The 15853-nt window shown below is 47.3% G+C and overlaps 1 long non-coding RNA gene across 1 annotated transcript in view; it reads right to left on the reverse strand.

Moving 5' to 3' along the window:
* LOC115201765 (uncharacterized) overlaps window positions 1-15853 on the reverse strand; it is a 79020-nt gene that overhangs the window by 61009 nt on the left and 2158 nt on the right. Inside the window, exon 2 of the long non-coding RNA XR_003879812.1 lies at window positions 7898-7905. This is a non-coding gene — a long non-coding RNA (uncharacterized LOC115201765). The remainder of the gene's footprint in view (window positions 1-7897; window positions 7906-15853) is intronic.

Genomic DNA, 15853 nt, shown 5'->3' on the forward strand with positions numbered 1-15853 from the left:
AACTTTTTTCATAGCATGTTTATCATGTTGGTCTTTACGTTTTACTAACTTGTGTGATAACATAAACATACAGACAAATAGACTTTACAGCAGTGTAACGTCTGTCGTATAGAGGGGACTAAGGCACAGCGTGTTGAGTGCTCATAATTACTGTTTATTAAACTCAGAACACTAAAGAAAATAACAAAGAGAAAACGATCAGCTAACAGTTCTGTCAGGTACTGAAGACTACACAGAACACAACTAAACAGAACACAACTACACAGAACATGACTACACAGAACACGACTACACAGAACACAACTACACAGAACACGACTAAACAAAACACAACTACACAGAACACAACTAAACAGAACACAACTACACAGAACACAACTACACAGAACACAACTACACAGAACACAACTAAACAGAACACGACTAAACAAACACAACTACACAGAACACAACTACACAGAACACAACTACACAGAACACAACTACACAGAACACGACTAAACAACACACAACTACACACACAGACACAACTACACACACAGACACAACTACACACACAGACACAACTACACAGAACACAACTACACAGAACACGACTAAACAAAACACAACTACACGACTACACAGAACACAACTACACAGAACACAACTACACAGAACACAACTACACAGAACACAACTACACGACTACACAGAACACGACTACACAGAACACGACTACACAGAACACGACTACACAGAACACAATAGATTAAAAACCCAACTTAAATATGATCTCCAATTAGAGACAATGCGAACCAGCTGCCTCTAATTGGAAATCATCCCAAAAACCTCCAACATAGAAATAGAATACTAGAACTAAACATAGAAATAGAAAACATAGAAAACCACCCAAAACACCCCCTGTTACGCCCTAACCTACTCTACTATAGAAAATGACATCTTACAAGGGTCAGGACGTGACAAGCAGTATGGTTTAAAGGTCTGAAATAAATGCAAGTCTCATGTCCAGAGTGAAAACATGCGTATTAATGCAAATCATTCAACTAAAATATTATATATATATATATCACACAAGATTAAGGAATGGGACAACGTGAATATAAGGCGGGTCTTGCGTCCGTAGCAGGTTGTCTGAATTTGAGTGGTTACCTAGAGTACATGTTGACAGAATGGCTGAGAGACAGACTGTTGCTGTACTCTCAGGTAAGGACCTTGTTTCTGGATACATGTTGACAGAATGGCTGAGAGACAGAGACAGACTGTTGCTGTACCTCCAGTTCAGGCCCTTGTTTCCAGAAACACTGAAGACTCCCATTATTCAGTCAGGAAGCTAGAAGAAGATGTGTGTCACCATCCAAGCCCATGTCCCAGCATGCAGTGACCCGATAGGGAGATTACAAGAAATGCATTATGTTCCTTTCATCACCAAAGCCATGTTCACTGCACATGTTGCTGAAATATTCAACCCTTTCTGTTAGTGCCTTGATCTGGAAATTCACACACAAACACAGTGAAACACTGCTGTGCAAGGAATTGGTTACCAGCTTTCTTCCTGGGCCCGTGTTCTCAAAGCGTCTTGGACCAGCTCCCCTTGTCAATGAAATCATTCACTGCGATATAAAATGTGAAACTGATCTTAAATCAGTACCCCTGCAATGAGATGCTTTGTGAATACAGGTTCTGGTCTGTCTGCATGCTGCCCTGGTAGTCTTCCCTGTAGCTCAGTTGGTAGAGCATGGTGTTTGCAACACCAGGGTTGTGGGTTCAATTCCCATGGGGGCCAGCCCAGAAAAAAAATGTATGAAATGTAAGTCGCTCTGGATAAGAGTGTCTGCTAAATGACTAAAATGTAAATTTAAATGTAGTCTGCATGCTGCCTTGGTCTGTCTGCATGCTGCCTTGGTCTGTCTGCGTGCTGCCTTGGTCTGTCTGCATGCTGCCTTGGTCTGTCTGCATGCTGCCTTGGTCTGTCTGCATGCTGCCCTGGTCTGTCTGCATGCTGCCCTGGTCCCTCCATCCCTTTCTCTCTCTCTCCCTCCCTTCCTACCTCCCTCCCTCCCTCTCTGTTTGACCCAGTACTTTCATCTGCAGTACAGAGTTAGAGGTATTTAGCTCCCCAGCCAGAGATGGAATGGAGGGGAAAGACTACCATTCAGTTACTGTGAAGTACAAAATCACCTCACTTTCACACACACACACAGCTCTTTCTTTTTTCAGACTCATTTTCTTCTAACTGCTGTGCTGTTCACTTTCTGGGCTTCCGGTGGATTACAGGTTACACACACACACACACACACCGGCCCTCAGATAACCACTGGCAGACCAGTGTTCCGCTGACCCTCCAAAGCCACCAATTTACCTCGGTTATGTTATGAGGAGAATATGTCCTCTGTCATCAATCCATCACTCCCTCAGTTGACATTGTGGTCATTTAGCAGACACTCTTACCTAGAGTGAAACAGCTAGTGCATTCATCTGAAGATAGCTGGGTGAGACAGCTACATATCACAGTCAGATAGCTAGGTGAGACAGCTACATATCACAGTCAGATAGCTAGGTGAGACAGCTACATATCACAGTCAGATAGCTAGGTGAGACAGCTACATATCACAGTCAGATAGCTAGGTGAGACAGCTACATATCACAGTCAGATAGCTAGGTGAGACAGCTACATATCACAGTCAGATAGCTAGGTGAGACAGGTATCACAGTCAGATATCTAGGTGAGACAGGTATCACAGTCAGATAGCTAGGTGAGACAGCTACATATCACAGTCAGATAGATAGGTGAGACAGCGACATATCACAGTCATAGTATGTACTGTCGGGGTGGGGATTAATCTAGATACTTTCGTCCTGTTGGTTAGATCTCACAGCTCTCATACGTGTGCCTGGTTGGACCTCCCCCTCTTCACACACGTCTCCTGCTCTTTTTAGCCTAGCCTGCCACATGTCTGCCACATGCCTGTAAAGTGGGCTGTAACTCCCCCTATTTAGCTAACGCTACCTGTATGATCTGTGTAGTAATATTATTTGAATCAGAAATCCATTTGCATTGCTAGTTATAGCCTAATGCTAGCTAGCTAACGTTGAACCAAGTTGGGTAGCTTTAGATAGCCATGACAATTGGTTTATTTTGCTAGTGCTCTATGGGTTGGGATTATGGCTAAATTCCCAATCTGGCACTCATACCATCACGGCTGTCTAATCATCCCAGCTTACAATTGGCTCATTCATCCCCCTCCTCTCCCCTGAAACTATTCCCCAGGTCGTTGCTGTAAATGAGAATGTGTTCTCAGTCAACTTACCTGGTAAAATAACGGTAAAATAAAAAAAAAAAAAAATGGCTCATTGTTTAGCTAGCTAGCTAGCTACCATGTCTAAACAAAAGACTCCACTTCGCCAGATGATTACATGACCCATCCAGTTAGCCAGGTGTGTCTGACGGTGATTACGGCTATCTATTGTATTAATGAAAATATTTATATCTGGAATTTGTCTTTCAGCATCAGTATAACACACCTGACTCTCCTCCACCAGTCATACAAGGAGAATGGTTTAATACCTCCCATCATAAAGACCTGTAGAACACACCTGTAGAACACACCTGTTTCTCCTCCACCAGTCATACAAGGAGAATGGTCTAATGCCTCCCACCAGAAAGACCTGTAAACACACCTGTAGAACACACCTGTAGAACACACCTGACTCTCCTCCACCAGTCATACAAGGAGAATGGTTTAATACCTCCCATCATAAAGACCTGTAGAACACACCTGTAGAACACACCTGTCTCTCCTCCACCTGTCTCTCCTCCACCAGTCATACAAGGAGAATGGTTTAATACCTCCCATCATAAAGACCTGTAGAACACACCTGTAGAACACACCTGTCTCTCCTCCACCTGTCTCTCCTCCACCTGTCATACAAGGAGAATGGTCTAATGCTTCCCATCAGAAAGACCTGTAGAACACACCTGTAGAACACACCTGTAGAACACACCTGTAGAACATACCTGTCTCTCCTCCACCAGTCATACAAGGAGAATGGTTTAATACCTCCCATCATAAAGACCTGTAGAACACACCTGTAGAACACACCGGTAGAACACACCTGTAGAACACACCTGTAGAACACACCTGTCTCTCCTCAACCAGTCATACAAGAAGAATGGTCTAATGCCTCCGAACAAAAAGAGAGCTGGCTCAAGCAAGCACAGGTTACACCTGAAGCATGAGGACTTGCAGCGAGTGGTGAACTTCATCCACAACTACGCAGAGGATAATGCAGTAGTACCAGGACGCCACCCGGGATACAAACACTTTGGTGGAAATCTGCTGCCATCCCATGAGACAAAAGCAGCAGTGTGGCGTCTCTACAAGGGTTGACAACACTTTGTATGTAAAGCATAATCAACACGTTTTGATTATTTAATTTATCTCCAACATGATTGACACTACTTTTATTGATCTCACATTATTTGTGTATTTTTCAGGAATTTCAGTAATTTTTCAGGAATCTGTGGAGAGATTGCTGGTGTGGTGAAAGACAGCACTGTGACATGGGTCAACTTCCTACTTTCACGCCTGCTCCCGCTCTTCCTCCCGACGCCAGGATCCCCAGCATTACGTACTCAAGCCACCATCAGTACGCACACCTGTCTTCCCCCCATCACGAGCATCAGCGTATTATTGGACTCATCTGGACTCAATTACTTGTGTCATTACCTTCCCTATATCTGTCTGTTCCCAAGCTCTGTTCCCTGCCTTGGGATTAATTGTCTCATGTCCGTGTTACCCGTGTTCTGATGCTGTTCCTGTCTTGTTTCCTTGTCTGTTTCCAAATAAGTACCTGCTTCTCCTGTCCGCCGCGGCCTTTACAGAATCCCAAGGCCATCAAACGAAGCATCGGGGGGGTACTGGCGTTCCGGTTGGTGGTGACGTCAGTCCTGGGTCGCCGACGATGGAACCGGAGGTGCCTACCCAGTTCGTCGGGCTTCCAGCCCTAGTTGGCTCGAGAGGTTTCCTTGCCCCGCCCGGTTGGCTCGGAGGGCGGGCCTCAGCCGGCTCGTCAGGCTCCCACGCCCCAGCCGGTTCGTGGGGAGTTTACCCCCTCAGCCGGCTCGCCCAGGTGGGACGACCGAGTGACGTCCCCGGGGGGGGGGGGGTACTGTCACGCCTGCTCCCGCTCTTCCTCCCCGGCGCTCGAGGGCGCCAAGAAAAAACTATTTAATCAATTTTAGAATAAGGCTGTAACGTAACAAAATGTGGAAAAAGTCAAGGGGTCTGAATACTTTCCGAATGCAATATATAGGGGGATACAACCTTCCCAGCTCTGCAGATTCTGCTGCGAAGAGACAGAATCATTAGGTCATTTGATTTGGTACTGTCCACAGCTTGTTTTTGGTCTCAGGTTCAGGAATGACTGAAGAAATGCAACATTTACCTGGAGTTAACTCTGCAAATAGCACTGCTGGGTGATTTGAAAAGTCATAGTCAATCCATTAACAATCTAATGATTATCTTTAGTTTACAATCTGTAGAAATTATGAGAATCGAAAGGTTCAGAACTTTTCTGAAACATCACAGCACTAGTTGAAAAATATATGGCAAATAAAAATCTAACCTGGATGGTGTTCAGAGATAGATGGGAGGGGTTGAGGGTAGCTTAAAAGGATGCGTCTAAAAACAAAAAAAAGATAACTAATATAAAATGTGTATAGTATCAGCTGGAACTAGAAGCCTAAGTGTTGTTGTCCATTAGTTTACTACAATACATGTAGATATAATGTATATTTAAAATAAATATATAATAAAAGTTTGGACACACGTACTCATTCCAAGGTTTTTCTTTATTTTTACTATTTTCTACATTGAGAATAATAGTGAAGACATCAACACTATGAAATAACACATATGGAATCATTTAGTATCCAAAAAAGTGTTAAATCAAAATATATTTTATATTCTTCAAATAGCCTTGATGAGAGCTTTGCACACTCTTGGCATTCTCTCAACCAGCTTCACCTGGAAAGCTTTTCCAACAGTCTTGAAGGAGTTCCCACATATGCTGAGCACTTGTTGGCTGCTTTTCCTTCACTCTGCGGTCCAACTCATCCCAAACCATCTCAATTGGGTTGAGGTCGGGTGATTGTGGAGGCCAGGTCATCTGATGCATCACTCCATCCCTCTCCTTCTTGGTCAAATAGCCCTTACACAGCCTGGAGGTGTGTTGGGTCATTGTCCTGTTGAAAACAAATTATAGTCCCACTAAGCGCAAACCAGATGTGATGGTGTATCTCTGCAGAATGCTATGGAAGCCATGCTGGTTAAGCGTGCCTTGAATTCTAAATAAATCACAGACAGTGTCACCAGCAAAGCACCATCACACCACCTCCTCCATGCTTCACGGTGGGAACCACACATGCTGAGATAATCCGTCTCACAAATACACGGCAGCTGGAACCAAAAATCTCAGATTTGGACACATCAGACCAAATGACAGATTTCCACCGTTCTAATGTCCATTGCTTGTGTTTTTTGGCCCAAGCAAGTCTCTTCTTCTTATTAGTGTCCTTTAGTAGTTGTTTCTTTGCAGCAATTGACCATGAAGGCCTTGATCTATGCAGTCTCCTCTGAACAGTTGATGATGAGATGTGTCTGTTACTTGAACTCTGTGAAAAAAATTTGGGATGCAATTTCTGCAGGCTGGTAACTCTAATGACCTTATTCTCTGCAGCAGAGGGAACTCTGTGTCTTCCTTTCCTGTGGCGGTCCTCATGAGGCTGGTAACTCTAATGAACTTATCCTCTGCAGCAGAGGTAACTCTGTGTCTTCCTTTCCTGTGGAGTCCTCATGCGGTTGGTAACCTAATGAACTTATCCTCTGCAGCAGAGGTAACTCTGTGTCTTCCTTTCCTGTGGTGGTCCTCATGAGGCTGTAACTCTAATGAACTTATCCTCTGCAGCAGAGGTAACTCTGGGTCTTCCTTTCCTGTGGAGGTCCTCATGAGGACCAGTTTCATCCATAGCGCTTGAGGGTTCTTTTGCGACTGCAGCTGAAGAAATTTTACCATTTTCCAGATGACTGACCTTACATGTCTTAAGTAACGATGGGAACTGTCGTTTCTCTTTGCGTTATTTGAGTGTTCTTTTCGTATATGGGACTTGATTCTTTTACCAAATAGGACATCTTCTGTATACCACCCCTACTTTATCACAACACAACTGATTGGCTCAGATACACTGAGGAAGATAAATTCCACAAAATAACTTGAGACTCATTGGCCTGGCTCATTTTCTGTGAAGAACATGTAAAATAACACATTTCATTGAGTGAACACTGTGTACCCCCCTATGACACATAACATTACATATGTGGTGTCTGGTCCACTGGACCCCCCTAAACATTTATATACATATGTGGTGTTCTGGTCCAACTAGGACCCCCTACACATTTATATTACATATGGGGGTTCTGGTCCACTGGGACCCCCTACCACATTAGAATTACATAGTTGGTGTTCTTGTCCACTGGACACACCTACACATTAACATTACATATGTGGTGTTCTGGTCCACTGGACCCCCTACACATTTATATTACATATGGGGTGTTCTGGTCCACTGGACCCCCCCTACACATTAACATTACATAGTTGGTGTTCTTGTCCACTGGACACACCTACACATTAACATTACATATGTGGTGTTCTGGTCCACTGGACCCCCCCTACACATTAATATTACGTATATGGTGTTCTGGTCCACTGGACCTGAGGGTAATAAAAGTGTGGAAAAGTGTGTGTAGGAGAAAACAAGTAGAAATTTAACAGAAAGGTTTGACTTCACTCTGTCTTCCTCCTCCATGTGCTGTTTCAACATAAAAGCAAGAACCTGTCTGTCTCCAGATAAATAGCTTTGCATGTATAGCTCCTTAATAAACCAATCAGTATGGCAAAAATAATCTCTGCTCAGAGCCTTAGAATTATTTTTTGCAGAGAGAAGCTATTGTGGAAGGACCGTTTTCCACTTTGGAAGATTAAGGCTTTTCCAAATATGAGGATCATGTCTCTGTCAATTCGGAGTCTGACAGTGAGAAGAAGAGGATGAGATTGACACTCAGCCAGCCCCAGGACCAGCCCGTCAGCAGCCAGCCCAGGACCAGCCCATCAGCAACCAGCCCGAGGACCAGCCCATCAGCCCCAGGACCAGCCCATCAGCAACCAGCCCGAGGACCAGCCCCAGGACCAGCCCCAGGACCAGCCCGTCAGCAGCCAGCCCCAGGACCAGCCCCAGGACCAGCCCCAGGACCAGCCCGTCAGCAGCCAGCCCCAGGACCAGCCCGTCAGCAGCCAGCCCCAGGACCAGCCCTTCAGCAACCAGCCCCAGGACCAGCCCATCAGCAACCAGCCCCAGGACCAGCCTATCAGCAACCAGCCCCAGGACCAGCCCGTCAGCAGCCAGCCCCAGGACCAGCCCATCAGCAACCAGCCCCAGGACCAGCCCTTCAGCAGGAAACCCCAGGACCAGCCCATCAGCAACCAGCTCATCAGCAGCCTGCAGGAGGAGAAATATGGATGTAAAAACATTTTGAAATTGAATGGTCTTCTTGCCCAATGAATGAGCAAGGCTGCCAAGGAAGAAAGAAACCAGGGCTGATGGCGATTACTCATGTGCACTCACATGAAGTCTTCTTTCGAACTGTTCACCCCAGACACCATCCAGAAATCATTCTGGACTGCACTAATTTTGAGGGAACGTGTGTTTTTGGAGAGAGATGGAAGGAGATGGACCAAACTCATTTACATGCATATTTTGAGGTTCTTATCCTTGCTGGTGTTTTCAGATCCATTGGGGAATCCACAGAATCCCTGTGTGATGCAGAAACTGACAGATAACTTTTCAGTGCAACAACGTCTCTGGAAAACTTCCACATTATTTCCATGATTATCAGCTTCGATAACCGAGACACCAGACCAGCTTGGCGGCAGAGAGAAGCTAGCTGCAATCAGGTCAGTGTGGGACAAGTGGGTGGACTGCCTTCCCCGTTTTACAACCCTGGGCCCAACGTTACTGTGCAGCTTATGCCATTTAGGGGCGCTGCCCCTTCAGGCAGTATCATACTGTCTAAACCCGACAATCTGGAATCAGATCTGGGCTGCCTGTGATGTTGCGTCATCATATGCGTGGAAATTGCACGTGGTATACGGGGAAGCCAGATGGAGGAGCCCCCTGAGAAGAAACCAAAGGAAGCAGTTGTCCTGGCGTGACACAGGGACTCCATGGCCACAACATCAAATGCGATAACCTTTTTACTTCGCACAAGCTGGGACGGAGTTCCTCAAGAGGAAGCTGACGATGGTAGGAACAGTACGGAAAAACAAGCCAGAGCTCACACCTCAGCTGTTGAATACCAGAATAGGCCTATCAATTCCTCTAAGTTTGTGTTCACAGCCCGACACGTCCCTAATGACCTACATGCCAAAGAAAGGCAACCAATGTAGTACTCACAGTAAACAGTCCTGTCCTCCATTGCAAACACTCACTACCGAGTTTCCAAACTGCCTTCTGGAAGCAACTGTCAGCATACGAACATGTTCATCGGGAGCTTTACAAAATTAGTTTCCGTGCCGAGCAGCCGCACAAGCCTAAGATCACCATGCGCAATGCCAAGTGTCGGCTGGAGTGGTTGTAAAAGCTCGCCGCCATTGGAGCAGTGGAAATGCATTCTCTGGAGTGGATTAATCACGGCTTCACCATCTGCAGTCCGATGGACGAATCTGGGTTTGGCGGATGCACAGGAGGACCCCTACCTGCCCCAATGCGTAGAGCAAACTGTAAAGTTTGGTGGAGAAGGAATAATGGTCTAGGGCGTTTATCATGGTTCGGGCCCCTTAGTTCCATTGAAGGGAAATCTTAATGCTACTGCACACAATGCCATTCTAGACAATTCTGTGCTTCCAAAAGTTTGGGGAAGGCCCTTTCCTGTTTTTAGCACGACAATTCCACCATGCAAGTCCATACAGAACATGGTTCGTCGAGATCGGTGTAGAAGAACTTGACTGGCCTGCACAGAGCCCTGACCTCAACCCCATCAAACATCTTGGGATGAATTGGATACCCGACTGCGAGCCAGGCCCTAATCACCCCGATATCAGTGCCCGAACCTCACTAATGCTCTTGTGGATGAATAGAAGCAAGTCCCCGCAACAATGTTCCAACGTCTAGTGGACAGCCTTCCCAGAAGAGTGGAGGCTGTTATAGCAGCAAATGGGGGACCAAGTCCATATTAATGTCCATGATTTTGGTAGGAGATGTTGGACGAGCAGGTGTCCATATACTTTTGGTCAGTAGTGTATCTTTACTTTTGCTCAAGTACGACAACTGGAAACTTTTTCCACCACTGCCGCTTTAAATTTAAAAAATATATATATGTATAGTAAAGTCAAGTACAGATACCCCAAAATCTACTTAAGAAGTAGTGAGACGATCGTCAAAAGGAGGTTGACCAATGTGCAGCGTGGAAAGTGCTCATATTTATATTTCTTGTAACTCCAGAACACTCAAACAAAATAACAAACAAAGAAAAACCGAACGTCACGTTCTGCATGCATACTGAGCCTGTACAAAACAAGATCCCACAACTGAAGGAGGGGAAAAAGGGCTGCCTAAGTATGATTCCCAATCAGAGACAACGATAGACAGCTGCCTCTGATTGGAAACCATACTAGGCCAATCAAAGAAGAAGAAAAAAACATAGAAATATGACACATAGATGCCCACCCCATGTCACACCCTGACCTAACCAAACAGAGAAAAACGTCTCTCTCAGGTCAGGGCGTGACAGTACCCCCCCCCAAAGGTGCGGACTCCCGGCCACAAACCTGAACCTATAGGGGAGGGTCCGGGTGGGCATCTACTCAGGGTGGCGGCTCCAGTTCGGGACGTAGCCTTCCACTCACCCGCTGATCCCTCCGCTTTTGTGTCGTCGAAGGAACCGGACCGAGGATCATCGCCGGAGGTTCTGTACTGCGTTTTAGAGAATTTGGCAGTACATCCAACCGGCCTCAAAACCGCAGACCATGTATAACCACACCAGCCCAGGACCTCCACCATTGGCTTCTTCACCTACAGGATCATCTGAGACCAGCCACCCAGCTGATGAAACTGAGGAGTATTTCTGTCTTGTAATAAAGCCCTTTTATGGGGAAAAACGTTTTCTGACTGGCTGGGTCTGGCTCCCCAGTGGGTGGGCCTGGCTCCCCAGTGGGTGGGCCTGGCTCCCCAGTGGGTGGACCTGGCTCCCCAGTGGGTGGGCCTGGCTCCCCAGTGGGTGGGCCTGGCTGGCTCCCCAGTGGGTGGTCTTGGCTCCCCAGTAGATGGGCCTGGCTCCCCAGTGGGTGGGCCTGGCTCCCGAGTGGGTGGGCCTGGCTCCCCAGTGGGTGGGCCTGGCTCCTGAGTGGGTGGGCCTGGCTCCTGATTGGCTGGTCCTGGCTCCCCAGTGGGTGGGCCTGGCTCCCCAGTGGGTGGGCCTCCCCAGTGGGTGGACCTGGCTCCCAGTGGGTGGGCCTGGCTCCCCAGTGGCTGGGCCTGGCTCCCCAGTGGCTGGGCCTGGCCCCCAGGCTGGGCCTGGCTCCCCAGTGGGTGGGCCTGGCTCCCCAGTGGCTGGTCCTGGCTCCCGAGTGGGTGGGCCTGGCTCCCCAGTGGGTGGTCCTGGCTCCCCAGTGGGTGGGCCTGGCTCCCCAGTGGATGGGCCTGGCTCCCCAGTGGGTGGGCCTGGCTCCTGAGTGGGTGGGCCTGTCCCCAGTGGGTGGGCCTGGCTCCTGATTGACTGGTCCTGGCTCCACAGTGGCTGGGCCTGGCTCCCCAGTGGGTGGGCCTGGCTCCCCAGTGGGTGGGCCTGGCTCCCCAGTGGGTGGGCCTGGCTCCCCAGTGGGTGGGCCTGGCTCCCCAGTGGATGGGCCTGGCTCCCCAGTGGGTGGGCCTGGCTCCTGATTGGCTGGTCCTGGCTCCCCAGTGGCTGGGCCTGGCTCCCCAGTGGGTGGGCCTGGCTCCTGATTGGCTGGTCCTGGCTCCCCAGTGGCTGGGCCTGGCCCAGTGGGTGGGCCTGGCTCCTGGCTCCTGATTGGCTGGGCCTGGCTCCCCAGTGGGTGGTCCTGGCTCCTGAGTGGTTGGGCTCTTCCCTCCTCCTATCTCCTCCCCTCCTCTCTCTCCCCCTCTCTCTCTCTCTGGCCATCTCCCCTCTCTCTCCTCCCTCTCTCTCCCTCTCCTCTCTCCCCCTCTCCTCTCTGCCCATCTCCCTTCTCTCCCCCCTCTCCTTCTCTCCCCCTCCTATCTACCCCCTCTCCTCCCCCTCTCTCCTTTCTTCCTCCCCTCTCTCCTTTCTTCCTCCCCTCTCTCTCTCTGGCCATATCCCCTCTCTCTCCCCCTCTCCGCCCCTCTCTCCTCTATTCTCCTCTCTCTCTCTCCACCCCCTCTCTCTCTCTCTCTCGTTGTTCTCTCTCTCTCCCTCTCTCTTTTCTCTCTGCTCATCTACCCTTTCGCTCCACCTCTCTCTCTCTCTCCCCCACTCCTCTCCTCTCTCCTCCCCTCTCCCCCGTCATTCTCTCTCTCTATTTTCTATATGAACAGCCTGAAATCACTGCTACAAACAAGTAGGTTTTATTTATGTTCCATCACAGTCCAGTGTGTGTGTGTGTGTGTGTGTGGTGTGTGTGTGTGTGTGTGTGTGTGTGTGTGTGTGTGTGTTGTGTGTGGTGTGGTGTGTGCCAAGAGAGTATCTAAAATCCAGTGGAAGCTGGTGAGGTGATTACAGCTCATAATGGCTGGGATGGAGTCAGTGGAATGGTATAAAACCTGTAGTCTCCATGTGGTCTCCATGTGGTCTCCATGTGGTCTCCATGTGGTTTCCATGTGATCTCCATGTGGTCTCCATGTGGTCTCCATGTGATCTCCATGTGGTTTCCATGTGGTCTCCATGTTATTTCCATGTGGTTTCCATATGGTCTCCATGTTGTTTCCATGTGATCTCCATGTGGTCTCCATGTGGTCTCCATGTGGTCTCCATGTTGTTTCCATGTGGTTTCCATGTGGTTTCCATGTGGTCTCCATGTTGTTTCCATGTGGTCTCCATGTGGTCTCCATGTTGTTTCCATGTGGTTTCCATGTGGTCTCCATGTGGTCTCCATGTGGTCTCCATGTTGTTTCCATGTTGTTTCCATATGGTCTCCATGTTGTTTCCTTGTGGTCTCCATGTTGTTTCCATGTGGTCTCCATGTGGTCTCCATGTGGTCGCCATGTTGTTTCCATGTGGTCTCCATATGGTCTCCATGTGGTCTCCATGTTGTCTCCATGTGGTCTCCATGTTGTTTCCATATGGTCTCCATGTTGTTTCCATATGGTCTCCATGCGGTCTCCATGTGGTCTCCATGTTGTTTCCATATGGTCTCCATGTGGTCTCCATGTTGTTTCCATGTGGTCTCCATGTGGTCTCCATGTTGTTTCCATATGGTCTCCATGTGGTCTCCATGTGGTGTCCATGTTGTTTCCATGTGGTCTCCACGTGGTCTCCATGTGGTCTCCATGTTGTCTCCATGTTGTCTCCATGTGGACTCCATGTTGTCTCCATGTGGTCTCCATGTTGTTTCCATATGGTCTCCATGTGGTCTCCATGTGGTCTCCATGTTGTTTCCATGTTGTTTCCATATGGTCTCCATGTGGTCTCCATGTGGTCTCCATGTGGTCTCCATGTTGTCTCCATGTTGTTTCCATGTTGTTTCCATATGGTCTCCATGTGGTCTCCATGTGGTCTCCATGTGGTCTCCATGTTGTTTCTATGTGGTTGATACCATACCATTGACTCCATTCCAGCCATTACCATGAGCCGTCCTCCCTCAGCAGCCTCCACAAAACAGACAACCTTGACTTACGTGGAACATTGCCTTTTCAGTTTAAACGACTTTTCTTTCAGAAATGCCTTACAGTACAGTTTCTACACCACTGCAGTGATTACATGTATAGCTCACATTACTCACAAGCTAAACGGAGTCAAGCTGACATAGCTGTTCTCCAGCATAATAGTAGTTGTATTACTGCGTGTTTCCCCGTCTTCATTCATCAGTATCTCCTCAACGATCGGGTGTAATTTCGTAGTGGAGTCTATTCATCAATAGAAGCATTATCCAACCAAGCCATTTGGTTGTGTCTTCTTTAGAGAGAAATACCAGCTAGACAGGGAGTCAGCACCATTTACACAAAGCTGCTGAGGTAATGGGTTTTCCTGACTTTCTGATACACAAGACTTTTCTACAGAGGAGAATTGTCTCTGTGGTTTCTGGAGAAATACATGCAGTATTCAGGTGTAAATGTGTCCTTCGTGTATCGCCCCAGGTGGTGTAGTCTAGTTTTTGCTAACGTGTTCCCTCGCCTCACTAGCCTCTCCGTGGTGAAATATATTGCTGCTTTTTCTTGCTAACCTGCTTTAATGGCCTCGTTTAACAAGCAGATTGCCTTCCCCTCCCTACTGTTTCTCCCTTTGACTGTATAGCCTATTTTTTTGCAAGGACAATGAGTACATTACAGGCTTGTACCCTGCTCTCCAGTGTGTGAGGCTGATATTATTTACACTTACATAAAGAAACCTATACAATGGCTGTATGTCCAGCAAACAGGGGACGTCCTGAGGACATTTGGCAACGTTCCCATTAGTTCCTTTAAGGGTTTCGGTGCAACGTTATCCCACTGATGTTCTGAGAACGTTCTAATGTTCTCTGGGGGTCCTTTGTCTAGTTCCCTGTACATCACTGAGGTTCTCAGGACTTTCATTTTACTATTCCTTAGGACGTTGTGATGGTTCCAAGATAACCTTCTCTGGGTGACCCTTTTATAGTTCCCGGGTTTGTCCCGAGGACATTTTTAGGACATTTTTGGGATGTTGTATCATGGTCCCCTAGATGTTTTGTCTACTTACAAGGTTTGTCCGAGGATGTTTTTAGGAAGTTCTTCGGGAGCGTTGTGTCATAGTACCCTGAAGGTCTTCTGAACATTCTTGGGATGTTGTGTCATGGTTCCCTGGAGGTTTTTGTTAATGTCTGGAGTGGAATGACTGCAATGGTATGCAGCACATGTTTTGATACTATTCCATTAACTCCGTTATTATGAGCTGTCCTCCACTGGTCATATATATATATTTTTTCATTAACCTTTATTTAACTAGTCAAGTCAGTTAAGAACAAATTCTTATTTACAATGACGGCCTACCCAGGAACAGTGGGTTAACTGCCTTGTTCAGTGGGCAGAATGACAGATTCTTACCTTGTCAGCTCGGGGATTCAATCCAGCAACCTTTTGGTTACTGGCCCAATGCTGTAACCGCTAGTCTACCTGCCGCCCCCCCAACTTTCTAACCACTAGGCTTCCTGCCGCCATTCCTGTTACTCTTGAATCACTATGATAAATGTAATAGTTTTCTTTAGTGAATTTTTAACAGAGCTGAGATTTACTTTGAAGTGCAAAGTAGGCCTTTCAGGTGAAATCATTGATACAGACAAGGTGGTGTAGCAAGAGGTTGTGAGTTCAAATCCAGGTGAGGACTTAAATGAACTTTACTTTACACTGAACTTCTGAGAGAGAGTTTGCTGACTGAAAGTAAAGGGGCTGAATAATTTTGCACGCCCAATTTTTCAGTTTTTATTTGTTAAAAAAGTTTGAAATATCCAATAAATTTCGTTCCACTTCATGATTGTGTTCCACTTGTTGTTGATTCTTCACAAAAAATTACAGTTTTATATCTTTATGTTTGAAGCCTGAAATGTGGCAAAAGGTCGAAAAGTTCAAGGGGCCGAATACTTT

The sequence above is a fragment of the Salmo trutta genome, chromosome 10 (assembly GCF_901001165.1).
Source record: "Salmo trutta chromosome 10, fSalTru1.1, whole genome shotgun sequence".
NCBI lineage: Eukaryota > Metazoa > Chordata > Actinopteri > Salmoniformes > Salmonidae > Salmo > Salmo trutta.